The sequence below is a fragment of the Lactuca virosa genome, chromosome 5, assembly GCF_052849685.1.
Source record: "Lactuca virosa cultivar CGN04683 chromosome 5, Lactuca_virosa_CGN04683_v6, whole genome shotgun sequence".
NCBI classification, from domain to species: domain Eukaryota; kingdom Viridiplantae; phylum Streptophyta; class Magnoliopsida; order Asterales; family Asteraceae; genus Lactuca; species Lactuca virosa.
The window spans coordinates 89,380,416-89,394,615 of NC_136430.1; positions in this window are offsets into that span (position 1 = coordinate 89,380,416).

Here is a 14,200-nt window from a genome sequence, read left to right on the forward strand (position 1 = left end):
GGGATATCATGCTCTATATTCTTCTGATTTAGTACATTGATCTCCTTCTGTAGTCCAAGAATAGTAGGATTCTCTTCTCCTGACTTGCTTTCCCCAAAAGATATTCCTTTACCACAGGAGGGAGGCGTTGATAATTGTTCTTCAACCAAATGCATGGCTACCCTCACTGAAGCAGCATCATGATCGGGCCTGGGAGGAGCAAAATCCTGTGGGGAAAGAAGAACCACCAGCTTCATAAGTGGTGCTAGGACCTTCACTGAGAGGTTCTGATGAGACAATAGCAGGAGTGGTTATTGGTGGAGTTGACAGGCCTTGAAGTACACCAGAAATAGAAATTCCCTGCCTAGGGTCACGTCTTCTTCTTTTCAGAGGAGGTTGAGAGGTCTGTGTTGTTGTGTGATCACTCTCAAGTGGCTCAGATGTAGGAGAAACAAAATCAAGGGGAGGAATCCCTGACACTGTCACCATAAGAGTTCTTGTTTCAGCCACTTGTTTGGTCGTAGGAGGCGTAGATTCAAGAACGTCTTCAGTTTCCCGTATCTCCGTTGCGGGATGAGCAACATCATTGATATTGTCAAGCAGTGAGTTGAGATTCTCACTTGACAAGAAATCTTCATTACTTCCAAAATTCAGTGGAATTTCATCCTTATCGAAGCCAGAAAGATCAAGATCTTCGTATAAATTAGTCTCAGTCCCACTCTTTGAAGACTCTTCATTATAATCACTTTGAACTGGAACTGATGTCAGATCATGTTCCTCTACCACATGAGCATTTGGAGTTACTGTCTCTTCTCTTTCTTCATGATCTGACACTGTGACAACATCATCTTCTGAAATCACACTTTCTGAAGAAGTTGGCTCAGTGGATACTTTATCTGAAGATCCATGAGACTCGGATGATTCGTTTAGCTCAGCAAATTTTCCAAACTTTACAAGAGGATCAGTCCTTGGAAAATGACCTTTCCCTTTCGATTCTGCTTTATGAGCCCAACAGTATAGGGACCTAAGGACTTCATATCTAGGGTATCTCCCTCCTTGATCATCTCAGGAAATTGAATATTCATGAACACTTGGATGAACCTAGGACACATCAAGAAAGTATCCCGGGTTGTTGCGTTGATGTTCACCACGAACTCGTCTAAAATAAACTTCGAGAAATTGAAGTCTATTCCGGCAGCAAGAGAAGCAAAGGCTCCAGTGTTCTTTAGAGAAATCTCGTCAGCTCCAGACCTTCTCCCAGAAATACAGCTCACAAATACACGAGCCAAGAATCTCTAGTATGGTGGCCGAAGCTTTTTCAGAGTGGGAGGAAAGATGCCTTCGTAACCCATCTTTTTAAGAACCTTCTGGGCATATTCAATCCCAATTTCAGTAGGAAAGTCAGATCGGTCATCAATCAGCAACGCTTCTCTGATGAATTGATCAGTAATAGCAATCTTGCATCCTTTCACAACAGCTTCCACAGTAACTGCTCCTTCATCATCTGTCTTCAGTTTGGCAGTCCTCCACAATTCCCTGATGATATTCTGATAAACCACGGATTCACAGTAATAGCAAACGCCAAGCAGCAATTCCTCAGCCTGTGGATCATCGACCTGAATTCTCCGTGAACAGCAGGAGGATCAGCCAGTACGATTGCCAAGTTGTGCATGTCAGCGAACTTCAAACTTGCCATTTAATCTGCACTAAACAAGCCAAGTAAGAAAACAAAAATATTTGAACAAATAATGTTTTAAGTTTTCTTAATTAATCCATTTAATTTTGGCCCAAAAAAAAATGTTTTGACCAAACGGGAGTTTACGGTCAACTAAGGGTTAAGCTCATGGTCGTAAATGGAGTTTACGGCCGTAAGCTCATTGGCCGTAAGCTCTTGAAATCCATTTTTCTACGATTGAAACCCTAAGATTCGTCGATTTCATTGTCAAAATACATATATACGATCGGAGGCTGAGTTTACGGCCGTAAGCTCATTGGTCGGAAGCTCCGTCCGTAAACGCCGAAAGAGGTTTTTCTACGATTAAGGCCTCAAAATCCGTCGATTTGATGAACAGAACACATTCCCATGGTCGTTTTTGTCATACCTTTGAGATGAACCGAGCAATTTCACAAAAAACGCGAGAAATTTTTTTCGAGAGGAGAGAGAGTTTGCGGTCAGAATTACAAAAATGAAGTGTGAAAAGAATTTCCGGCTGTAAACCCTGTTTTTATACCCTATGAGCTTTTACCTGTCTTCCACACAGTATAAGGCACAGTTCAAATCCCAAATAATTTTCAAAAATAAAACTTTTTGAGGACTTTAAAAATAAAATTAAAATTAAAATAAACTAAAAATAAAAATAAAAATAAAATAATTTCTAAAATTTAAGAATTTTAAAATTTGACAATTATAAAAATAAAATAAAAATAAAAATAAAAAATAAAAATGAGGTATAATAAATGCAGACTAAAATTTATCTCAAAAATCACTAAAAATAATTTTGTGACACTGGGATCAAAGTTGTTAGACAGGCTTAATCCACTTTTCGTGTATTGTGGTCCATTTAAACACGAAAAGTTTATGATATATTTGGACAAGCTAAGAAAGACAAGACATTTTGATCCTTTATTATTAGATAGAATTTCCTAGGGACCATTTAGCTGACTACGACCAGGGATATTGTTGTCCACCTAAATTGAGCAACGAGATCTACAGACAATCTGTAAGTGTTCAATTTTAATTGTAGTAGAACATGTTTTCCGCTTCCTGATATGCTTTAGTAATCAAGGACTTCCAGAATACTCCTTACATCGGGTGAGCAGACAATTAATAAGAGAGAAGATAGATTTAGAATGCATATGCTATACACCCAGGTCGGATCTCTCGATCACGCAAAGGAGACAGTATATGGCTAACAGATAGAAAGAATTGCATAGATAGAAGATGCAGAGAAATAGAGTTGCATATGTTACAGTCCAGGTCGGATCTCTCGATCACGCAAAGGAAGCAACATATGACTAACAGATAGAGAGAAAGAAAATAATCTTCTACATACCTAACTTATCGGAATTCCCCAGTCACCCCATCAATACCGGAATTAAGGACAGAATTCGCACACCGAGGAAAAGTTAATCCACAGTTCTAGATACGAGTTCTTTAAATGTGGCCAGTAAATTCCCATGTATATCTCCCTGCTCAACCTATCCAAGCGTCGTATTGTCAGGCTAAACAGATTTAACAAGGTCAAGATCCGTCAAGTCTGTGAATTCCTTAAGTTCAAATCTGCCTAGTCAAGTCCATCTAGAATCTTTCGTGCCTACCAGCGCATCGAACACAGACCATAGACATTTTAATTTTTGGTACGTTACGCAGACTCAGATTGCCTGTTATCACTTGATAATATCACTTCCCGTCACAACACCTACAAGCAAAACTATCAGCAACATATTTTGCTTTTCTGATTTTCTAATGTTTTTGGATTTTTGAATATTTTCTGAAAAAAATAAAACAGAAACAAAAATGTTTTTGGATTTTTTTTTAATTTTTCAATTTTTGTTTGGTTTTCGTTTATTTCTCCCCCTAGATTTGTGCATGGGTGAGAATGAAATAAAAATGCGCAAATTTAAACTAATTTAAAACAAAAATTAATCCTCAAAAAGAATCATTTTCAAAAATCCCACAAGCACATCGAATCGAGCTTTGTTAAAAGGCTTGGTGAACAGATCCTCCACATTATTAGCAGATGGAGCCTGTTCCAGCCGGATGAGCGAGAGCTCATAACAGTCTCTGATAAAATGAATTTTGATATCAATGTGCTTGGTTTTGGAATGCTGGACAGGATTTTTAGTAATTTGAATCGCGGCCTCATTATCACAGTAAATGGGGTTTCTAGATAATTCAAACCTTAATCCAACAGCTGATGTTGGATCCAGATAACTTGAGAACAACAAGCAGATGAAGCAACATATTCCGCTTCTGCTGTTGAGGTTAACACGGTATGTTTTTTCTTGCACTACCATGACACCAGCCTATCTCCAAGGAATTGACACCCTCCTGATGTAGATTTCCTGTCAAGCTCACAGCCTCCATAATTATTGTCAGCAAAAGCATATAAATCAAATTCGGAATTTTTCGGATACCAAAGACCCAATTTTGGGCAGCCTTTGATATACCGAAAAATCCTTTTGACAGCAATAAGATGTGAAAGTTTAGGATTAGCCTGATAATGTGCGCATTGACAAACTGCAAAACATGATGTCGGGACGACTTGCAGTAAGATACATCAACGATCCGATCATCGATCTGTAGTGTGTCTGATCTATGGATTCGCCATCAATATCTGGATTCAGCAGGGGTCTTTCAGCCATTGGTGTCGATGCAGGTTTTGCGTCTTGAAACCCGAACTTCTCAAGAATATCCTCCACATACTTGGCTTGATGGAGCAGGATTCCGGTTGAATTCTGTCTGACCTGAAGCCCCAGAAACATGGTCATTTCACCCAACGAACTCATCTCAAACCTCTTTTTCATCACGCCTTCAAACTCTTTGCATAGATGTGGACTTGTAGACCCGAAGATAATGTCGTCAACATAGATGTGGACTAGAATCTGATCATTACCAACATGCTTGATGAATAAAGTTTGATCGATAGTGCCACAAGAGTATCCATGCTCGAGCAAATGCTTTGTGAGAGTTGCATACCATGCTCGATCAGCTTGATGTAACCCATACAATGCCTTGTCCAACTTGTAGACATGATTAGGAAACTTTGAGTTAACGAACCCAGGGGGTTGATCAACGTAGATTTCTTCCTTCACCTTGCCATACAAGAAGGCTGTCTTGACATCCATTTGAAAGACCGTGAAGTTCATGTAGGAAGCATATGCAAGGAAGATACGAATAGCCTCCAAGTGAGCCACTGGAGCATAAACCTCAGTATAATCACGACCCTCGACTTATCGAAACCCGCGAACCACCAATCTTGCTTTATTACGCACTATAACACCAGAATCATCCTGCTTGTTTCGATAGACCCAGCGTGTGTCAAGAGACTTTTTGCCCTTTGGTAACTCAACCAATTTCCAAACCCCGAGCTCTTCAAATTGATTTAGCTCTTCATGCATAGCATCTACTCAGCTGGGCTCATTCAAAGCCATTTCAACATTCTTGGGCTCTATTTGAGAGATAAATCAAGAATAGAGACATGTATTGACATCTCCATTCTGACTTCTGGTTCTAACTCCATCACCCAGCTGGCCAATGATGTTGTCGACCGGATGATCGCGTTGGATTCTTGAAGGTATGTCTTGGCTGATATCATTGAGCGAAACGGGAAGAGTGTGAATGTTAAAACCTCTATCATTTGCTGATTGATCCACATAAGATGAATCTGCTACAAACTCATTAGCAATTTCTTCAGGAAAGAGAAGTTTCATAAAAGTTGGAGTGACAGCGGAAGCATCTCTAGACATGAACTCTCTTTCAACATGAGTAGGAGGTGTAGCATCAGCATCTGGAGTGTCATTTTGAACTGGAGACTCTGGACTACCAAGTCGAACATGTGACTCCCCCTCAGGTGGAGCAGATGACTCCCCCTCAAGAGGTGAAGAGGGTACCGTTGGAGGTCTGTAAACAACTTATTCGTCTTCGTCTTCAGAAACAATATTCGAACCAGAGGAGGACCCATATGAACCATCTGAAGACACATATATGGATTTGAAAAGCGATGTGAAATAAAATAACCAATCAGGGCCCACTCGAGCATCCGTTTCATTCTCCTCCAACCAACGCACATCAAAGGATTCTATAATCTGCTTCGTCTTCTTATTGTAAACCCTATACGCAGTGCGTGCAGCATATCCTACGAAGTAACAATCATCGGCTTTGGCATTGAACTTGGGGTTGGACTCCAGGTGAAGAAGGGTGCAAGGGCAGCCAAATACACGGAAATAACTGACTGAAGCCTTATGACTGACTGAAGCCTTATGACTAAATAGAATCTCATACGGTGTCTTCATCTGAGCTTTGTTGATTAAAACACTATTTTGAACGTAGCAAGCAGTGTTAATCGCCTCAGCCCAAAAGAAAACAGGTAACTTGGAGTCACACAACATTGTCCTTGCAGCGTCTTTTGATGTTCTATTTCTCCTCTCAGCAACACCATTTTGTTGAGGCGTGTGAGCAAAGCTGTATTGACGCACAATTCCCTTTTCGGCGCAAAAGTGATCAAGAATAGCATTCTTGAATTCTGTTCCATTATCAGTACGAAGCGCCTTCACCCGGTTGTTGGTTTGGTTCTCAATCATTACAATGTACTTCTTTATCAGATCAGCACCCCCAGCTTTATTGGATAAGAAGAAGACCCACGTAAAACGAGAGAAATCATCGATCACAACCAGACAGTACGAACTTATGTTGATGCTCAGGACGTTGATCGGACCAAATAAGTCCATATGCAATAATTGGAGCACCTGACTGATTGAGTTAACTTGTTTTGGCAGGTGTGGTTTTCTATGATGTTTGCCTTGGGTACATGACGCACACTTCTCAAAAGTAATAAAGTCTCTGACAGGTAAGCCTCGGACCATCTCATTCTTCGCAAGACGATTTAGATTTTTAGCGTTCGCATGACCGAGTCCTCGGTGCCACAAGATCGCGTTCTGTTCGGAGACCTTTGAAAAGAGGCAAGTGATTTGTTCAGGAATGTTGCTGTATATATCAATAATCTAAGCATTCCCATCCCTCTTAGATTTGACAAGAATCCACTCTTCTGGGATGACAATGCCTGGCTTGAGAATCATGCACTCCTTGTCGATTAAATGGGTAGAATAACCTTTGTCACATATTTTAGACACACTCAACAAACTATGTTTTAACTCGGGAGCAAAGTTGACATTCTCGAAACTTAGTACTCCATTTGTAACGGTTCCTCTCTGAGTGATCTTGCCACCTTCTCCGCCCGCAAAGGAAACATATCCCCCATTAAAAGATTGAATGTTGCTCAATTGGGAGATGTCTCTGTCATATGTCGGGAGCAGCCGCTGTCGACGTACCAAGGACGGACGACATTCCTCCGCAACTGTCCCTGCAAAATGAGCGGAATCATTTAGATTTGGGAACCCAGGTCATCACTGTCCTGGGTTCCCTTTTCACTTTGTCTGATTGATCTTTCAAAGTTTTCAATTTTGAATCCACATTGCTAATCTTTTCAGAGGATGCTGATGATTGATTGGAAGTTGATTTGGGCATCCAATGATATTTAGGTTTTCTAACAGTAACGGGTGGTTTTGAAATATGTTTCTTATCAGTTTGCGCTGAGCATCTGGATGTTCTACCAGAAGTGGTTGAAGATCCAGAACTGCTCTTTGACGAAACCGATCTTGGCGGAGCCTTGTTCAGTTTTGGCAGACTGTTTGGAACTTTGTTCTGAAAACCCTTTTTATTCTTTTGAAAAACCGCCCTGTTTCTACTTCGATCATCCTTCCAATCATCATCCCGAGAACGAGTTCTTGATGACTTTCTAATTAAAGACCTTCCTCTAGATTCGTTCTCTCCTCTTGGCGACATATAGTTCACAAAAATCCTATTTTGACAATTCCTAGCTATGTGACCACCAATACCACAATTAAAACAAATCTGTTTATTATTATTGGAACTGGTATTGCGTTTCTCAGATTTATTTTCTTTAATGACACTCTTACTCTTCTCACAAGAACATGTATGAGAAACAGGTTGTGAGATAAGTGAGGGTGCATCAGATGGTGTGACTTGTGGAATTGATGTGTTTTCATTAGAAGCATCACAAACATCAGGATCATCAAATAATTCATCAAATAATTCATCACAAACACAAGATTTTTCATAGGAAACAAAAACATCAGGTTCAGACTCAGTTTTATTATCAGAAACAGATCCTTCAACTTTGTGCTTTGACTGATCTAAGGATTGATCTGCAGGGGAAGTAGAAACGTTAGTATTTTCAACATTAATAAATCCTCCTGAAACAAAACCAGATGGCTTGCCATAAACGATGAATGGTTCGTTGGTAATCTCCTCTTTAGACAAGGGTTGATACTGATATGTATGATTAAAAGGAGGAGGTACATTATCGTATCCTAAACCCTTTTGCTGGTTTCGTTTGAACTGCAGGCAATGGTCAATCATGTTGCCAACTACCTCGCTTGATACATCAAATCTTCTAAAATAAAAATTTGCAGTTTCAAATTGTCTTTTTAATGTATCAAGCTCAGTAATTAACTCATCATTCTGTCTCTTGATGTAATCATAATTTTCACATTTTTCACTGTAGTCCTGCTGAATTCTCTTAAAGTCCTTTATTTTTGTTTCTAATTGGGCCTTTAGGGGATTTTGTCCTTTTCTAAGTTGGTAGCCCTCATATCTAAGATCCTCTACTTCTCTACGCAATAATGCTATTTCGTCATGAAGAAGTTTAACATAATCAGTACATGCTTGAGAACAAGAAGGTAAACTTACCTCGCTTTTCTTGGGCTCGGAAGCAGAAGATACCATCTGTGCAAAGTGCATCTCCATCATCTGCTCTTCAGGATCAGCTGCATCATTCTTCAAGGGAGCATCATCATTGATTTGGGCTAGGTGAGCATTTTCAAGTTTTGAAATGTTCAGAGCCTGAATCTGGTCCTCCCAGTCAAATTACTGAGCAACCATTGCAGTCTCACCATTGGCCATAGTACCTCCACGATTGTTTCCCACAGCAACCATCGTCCTATCATTGTTGAACCTTCGATCCAGTTTTGGGCACTCACAAGAAAAATGGCCTGGCTCGTGACAGTTGAAACATCGTAGCTTTCCCTTGTTGAACCCTACCTTTTTATCAGCATTCATCCCCTAGTTATTCTTCCCTGTCTTTTTAGCAAACTGCTTCGCCCTGAATACTGCCATAGCAATTTGCCACGTAATGTCCATTTCTTCCACATCTTCTAGATGAATCTGGTCCAGATCAGCAAATGACAACTGAGGTGGAAGTTCTCCAGCAACAAAGGCATTATAGAAGTTAACAAGTCCTGTGGCGAGAGCAAGATTTTCATCACTTTCCTTTGTGTTTGAGGAAGACGCTACAACTGCCACATTGGAGGAGGGAACAGCTTGTGGAGTGACAAATGGCTGGCTTTGAGAATTAGGCATGGATGACACAGTAGTAAAGGTTTGAATTTGAGGTTGTTGAACAACAAATGCTTGACCTGAGGAAGAGATGATTGATGAAAGAGCATTGTTAGAGGAAATTCCGAGATTTGTAGTTGAATACGAGCTCACATGGTTAATCTCTCACTGTTTATCATCAATATCACAAGCTTTGATGATCGCCATTGTTTCAGTAAGAGTAAGGCGATTCAGATCCTTGGTTTTCTTAATAACAGCTATGTTCATGTCCCATGACTTTGGAAGAGCATTCAGTAGCTTTTTATTTATCTCGGACTTGGTCAAGAAAATCCCAGATATGCTCATCTCAGTAGTGAGAGTTGTGAATCGTTGTAGCTGTGCCTCCATGGTTTCTCCAGGAATATAGTTAAACATATTGAAGTTCTGTCGCAACATATCCTGGCGGCTTTCCTTCATGTCGCAACATACTCTCCGAAACCTTGAGCTATATCAGGAGATAAGGCCATGGTTAGAGTGGCCAAAGCCCTTTCCTGTTCTTCAACTTTCTCAAATTCATCATCTGTATAGTTCTCAACTGCTTTGTCAATCACTTGTCCTCCAACCGTGATAGTAATTCGAACAGGACCCTTGATGATACTTCTCCAAACTTTGAAGTCTTTCATTTTAATGTACTTCTCAATCCGGTATTTCCATTCAGGAAAACCATCTGCAGACATCAGTCTTGGAATATGTGTGGTTGTTCCCATGACAGTATCCAATTCATGAAGATGTGTTTGACTTTGAGAATCCACTGATGATTAAATTTTAAATCAGAAATTAAAACTGATATAATGTCAAAAATGAGTTTCCGGTCAAGGTGTTTACGGCCGTAAACTGAGTTTACGGTCGGATGTTTACGGTTAGAGTGTTTACGGTCTGAGCGTTTACGGTCTTGTGTTTACGGTTATTGAAGCTTCGTTTACGGTTATTGAAGACGCCTTGTTTACGGTCCAAGAACACAGTTTACGGTTTATGATTGTTCTTGAGTTTACGGCTGTAAACTGGGTTTACGGTTGTAAGCTCTTCGCAGTAAACTCCCAGAAGTTTTTCGAAAACGCAATTTTGGAGTAGATTCAATCCCTTTAGCAACGAAAACACCAAACCCAATCTCGAACAGTGAATAGTATACGTTCAACCAGCCGAAAACTCGATTGAATGATGATTTGACACCGGTTTTGCTCTGATACCAATTGTAAGGTCCTAAAACGGATCTTTACCAATAATCAAGCAATCAAACAATCACAGGTAATCAGAATATGAGTAGAAGAAGAAGAGAAACCAAGCTTGCACACGTTTATTGCTGAAAAACGTCTGGTACAACTCGATATAACTTGACCGTGAACTCTGTGGAATCAACCACCAACAATGACCTAGACAACCTCTATATATAGTGGACCTGGGCCGGAAACTGGGTTTACGGCCGTAAACAGGATTACGGCCATAAACTCACTCCAGGGCCGTAAACTCACTAATAACCTACTAAACCACAATAAAGACTCAAAAGAACTATTACAATGAAAGCCTAGACCAAACCACTAACTGGACCCTTCACTATTTGGTTTAGGAATATCCCTTAGCCTACAATAAAAAGTATGATTAATTATTCCACTGAAGGACTACTTACGGGAGCGGTGACAAGGATAGACATGTCGATTTGGTTTGCTGGATTTCAGAACGGCTATATGCTAAAATGATCCTGCCCTTTCGACTGTCCTGACTGGCCGGAGCCTTATCAGATAGACCTGAAGTAACAAACAATAGTTAAAGCGTGAATACAATAAATAAGAATATAGAGTCATATATAAGGACTCAGACAGCGATGAGAATGCACCTTAATACCCGAAATGTTTTTGATCTCAAGGATTTAGATCAAATATTCCAACTAAAGTTTATATGTGCGTAGATCCTATCACAACTAGGTGTAGGTGCGCAACTACATTTTATTATGATCAGATCATATGAACTATTTAATTTGGGAGTAATATTTGATAGACTAAACTCTTGGTGATCCAAAATATATAGGAATTCGACATGGCACATTCACGAGAATGGATAATCATCGAGGATACGGATGAAGAAGAGGAAGTTTCATTCCCCATGATGGTAGGCGATCCTTACTATCCTATAAATCCAACCACCTTTCATCCAATACCTTCTGACGATGGAGCACCTTTACCCTCCAACGAATGGGAAGAGAGTGAACCAATGGAAGAGAGCGAATCAATGGAGGACACAGAATCGGTGGCATCATCTTTACCACCAATGAACACTCTTTACCGTAAAGTTCCAGGAGGAGCAAAAATGAAACGCACGACACGTAAATCGATACCGATATGGCAAAAGATTAAGAAGAATCAGAAGGCGACATCTTCAGGAAGTCACAGAGTTCAAGATGAACCTGCACGGATTGCACAAACCGTTGATAGGTGGGTGGCGGAAGAAAGAGCTGCTAAGATGTATGAGACTGGTCAATTATCTCGACCACATCTCCCACATTCTTCCGAAGTTAACACTTTATCTTAATTGTTTGAGAAAAGTGTGAAAATTGAAGATAAGATGGAAATTGTCGAAGGAAGGGCTACTCATCTCTATGGAAGAGTACGAAGGCTTGAAGGACAAAGGATGCGAGATTAGGAATCGGTGATGGATGTCCATCATCGTATAAATTTCGCTTATAACGACATGATTACTCACGATGCAAGGATTGCAGAGTTAGAACTCTACAATCAAACCTCAAGAAATGAAGAACGCACGGGAAGTCTTGAGCAGAGAACTTAAGCACATGAGGAGCAAGTAGTTAATGTCACGGACATGCTAGGTCATCACCTAGGTTACTGGTAGATAAGTTAAAACTAGTGGTTGTGTAAATAGAAAAATCAGACTAGTTAAGGCAAGAAGAGGAAAGTTTATAGCAAGGATGTAGAAAACCTTGCGAATTTTGCAATGTTTATAGAAACTTTTCTCTTATAAACCTAAATAAACTGATGTAAACGCTGGTAATAATATGAAGCATATATTATAGTAATCATTGTGTTGTCCATTATGTTTTACACTTTGAAGAATAATTTAAGTATTTAGTACTCGTGTATTAAATGATTAACCAAACTCATAAAATTCTTATTATTTTAGGAACTAAAACAAAATGCCTAGAAGGAGTAGTGCTCGGCTAAATCCTAACCGACCATCAACACCACAACAACAACCACCATAACCAAACCCTCCAATAAATACAGCACAACTAGAAGAAATCATAGCTCAAAGAATTGCTGCGGCTCTATCTAATGTCACAAGAGATGGAGTTAGAAATGAAAGCCATGTAGGGACCGCTAGAACGTGTACCTAAAAATATTTTATGAATTTCAGGCTAAAATGCTTTCATGGAAATGAAGGGGTAGTTAATTTGACGAGGTGGATAGAAAAAGACAGAGTCCGTCTTTCAAATAAGCTTCTGTCCAGATGATTGTAAGGTATGATTTGCAGCATGTACTTTAGCTGATGCAGCACTCACATGGTGGAACAACCATGTGAATACAATGGGAATTGATACTGCAAATTCCATGAAATGGGAAGAGCTAAAAATGATGCTAGTAGAGGAGTATTGTCCTAGGGAGGAAATACAGAAGTTGGAACAAGAATTGTGAACCCTAACCATGAAGGGTTCAGAGATAAAAGCTTATACCGCTAGATTTAAAGGTCTTGCAGTAATGTGTCCAGCACTTATAACCCCTGAATATAGGAAGATTGAGCGATATATCTGGGGTTTGGCATCGCAAATTAAAGGCATGGTGATCACATCAAAGCCTACGACCTATGACAGCACAAAGAGAATAGCTCATCAGCTAACCCTCACAGAGATCCAAGGAACAGAAGTGGTCTCTAAGGCCGAGTCTCCCAAATCTGGAACAAACAAGCACAAGTTTAATAGGAAGAATCCTAAACAATCATCTGAGAAAAGACAAGAAGTGGCAACCAATTATGCAGCCACGACCAAAATCTTCATGGTACAATCAGTGCAACCGTAATCATCCAGGTGATTGTTTTGTCTGCACGAAGTGCAAGAAAAAGGGGCATACTGCTAGTTACTGCAGGAGCACAACACCTGCAACAGTCGATCAGCAAACCAATAATGGAACAGGCCGTGGTGATGGAAGAAAATGCTATGAGTGTGGGTAGGTTGGACACCTCAAGAAAGAATGTCCAAAGTTAAGGAGTCAAGGAGGCATAGGACGTGGCAGGGCGTTCGTGATCGGAAGCAGAGAAGCTATCCAGGACCCTTCGGTCGTATCTGGTACTATACTCTTCGACTCTGGAGCAGATAGAAGTTTTATAACTCCGACGTTTAGAAAATTGTTAAGTCATAAGTCAAGCAAATTAAAATAAATCTATGAAGTAGAAATCGCTAACGGTCAAACTGAGAAAAGACATGAAATTTTAGAAAACTGTCTGTTAACTCTTAATAACCACCTTTTTCACATCAACCTCATGCCAATGCCTATCGGTGGTTTTGATGTCATAATTGGCATGGATTGGTTATCTTCACACCACGCCGAAATTCTATGTCATGAGAAAGCCATACGACAACCCTTACCAAACGGCGAATCCCTAATTATCTATGGTGATAAATCTGGGAAGAACCTCAAAGTCATCTCTTGTACTAAGACCTAAAATATCTACATAAGAAATGTAGCGCATTCTTAGCCTACATTGTAGATAAGAAGAAAAAGACAAAAGAAATAAAGGACATACCTCAAGTATGTGATTTCCCTGACGTGTTTCCTGAAGATCTACCTGGAATACCTCCCGTCCGAAAAGTCGAGTTTCGAATCGACTTCATTCCTGGAGCAGCACCAGTAGCGAAATCTCCTTATCGGTTGGCTCCATCCGAAATGCAAGAATTGTCTAGCCAACTACAAGAACTTCTTGACAAAGGCTTTATCCGACCAAGTTTTTCACCTTGGGGAGCACCAATCTTGTTAGTCAAGAAGAAGCATGGATCATTTCGAAAGTGTACTGATTATCAGGAGCTGGACAAGCTAACGATCAAGA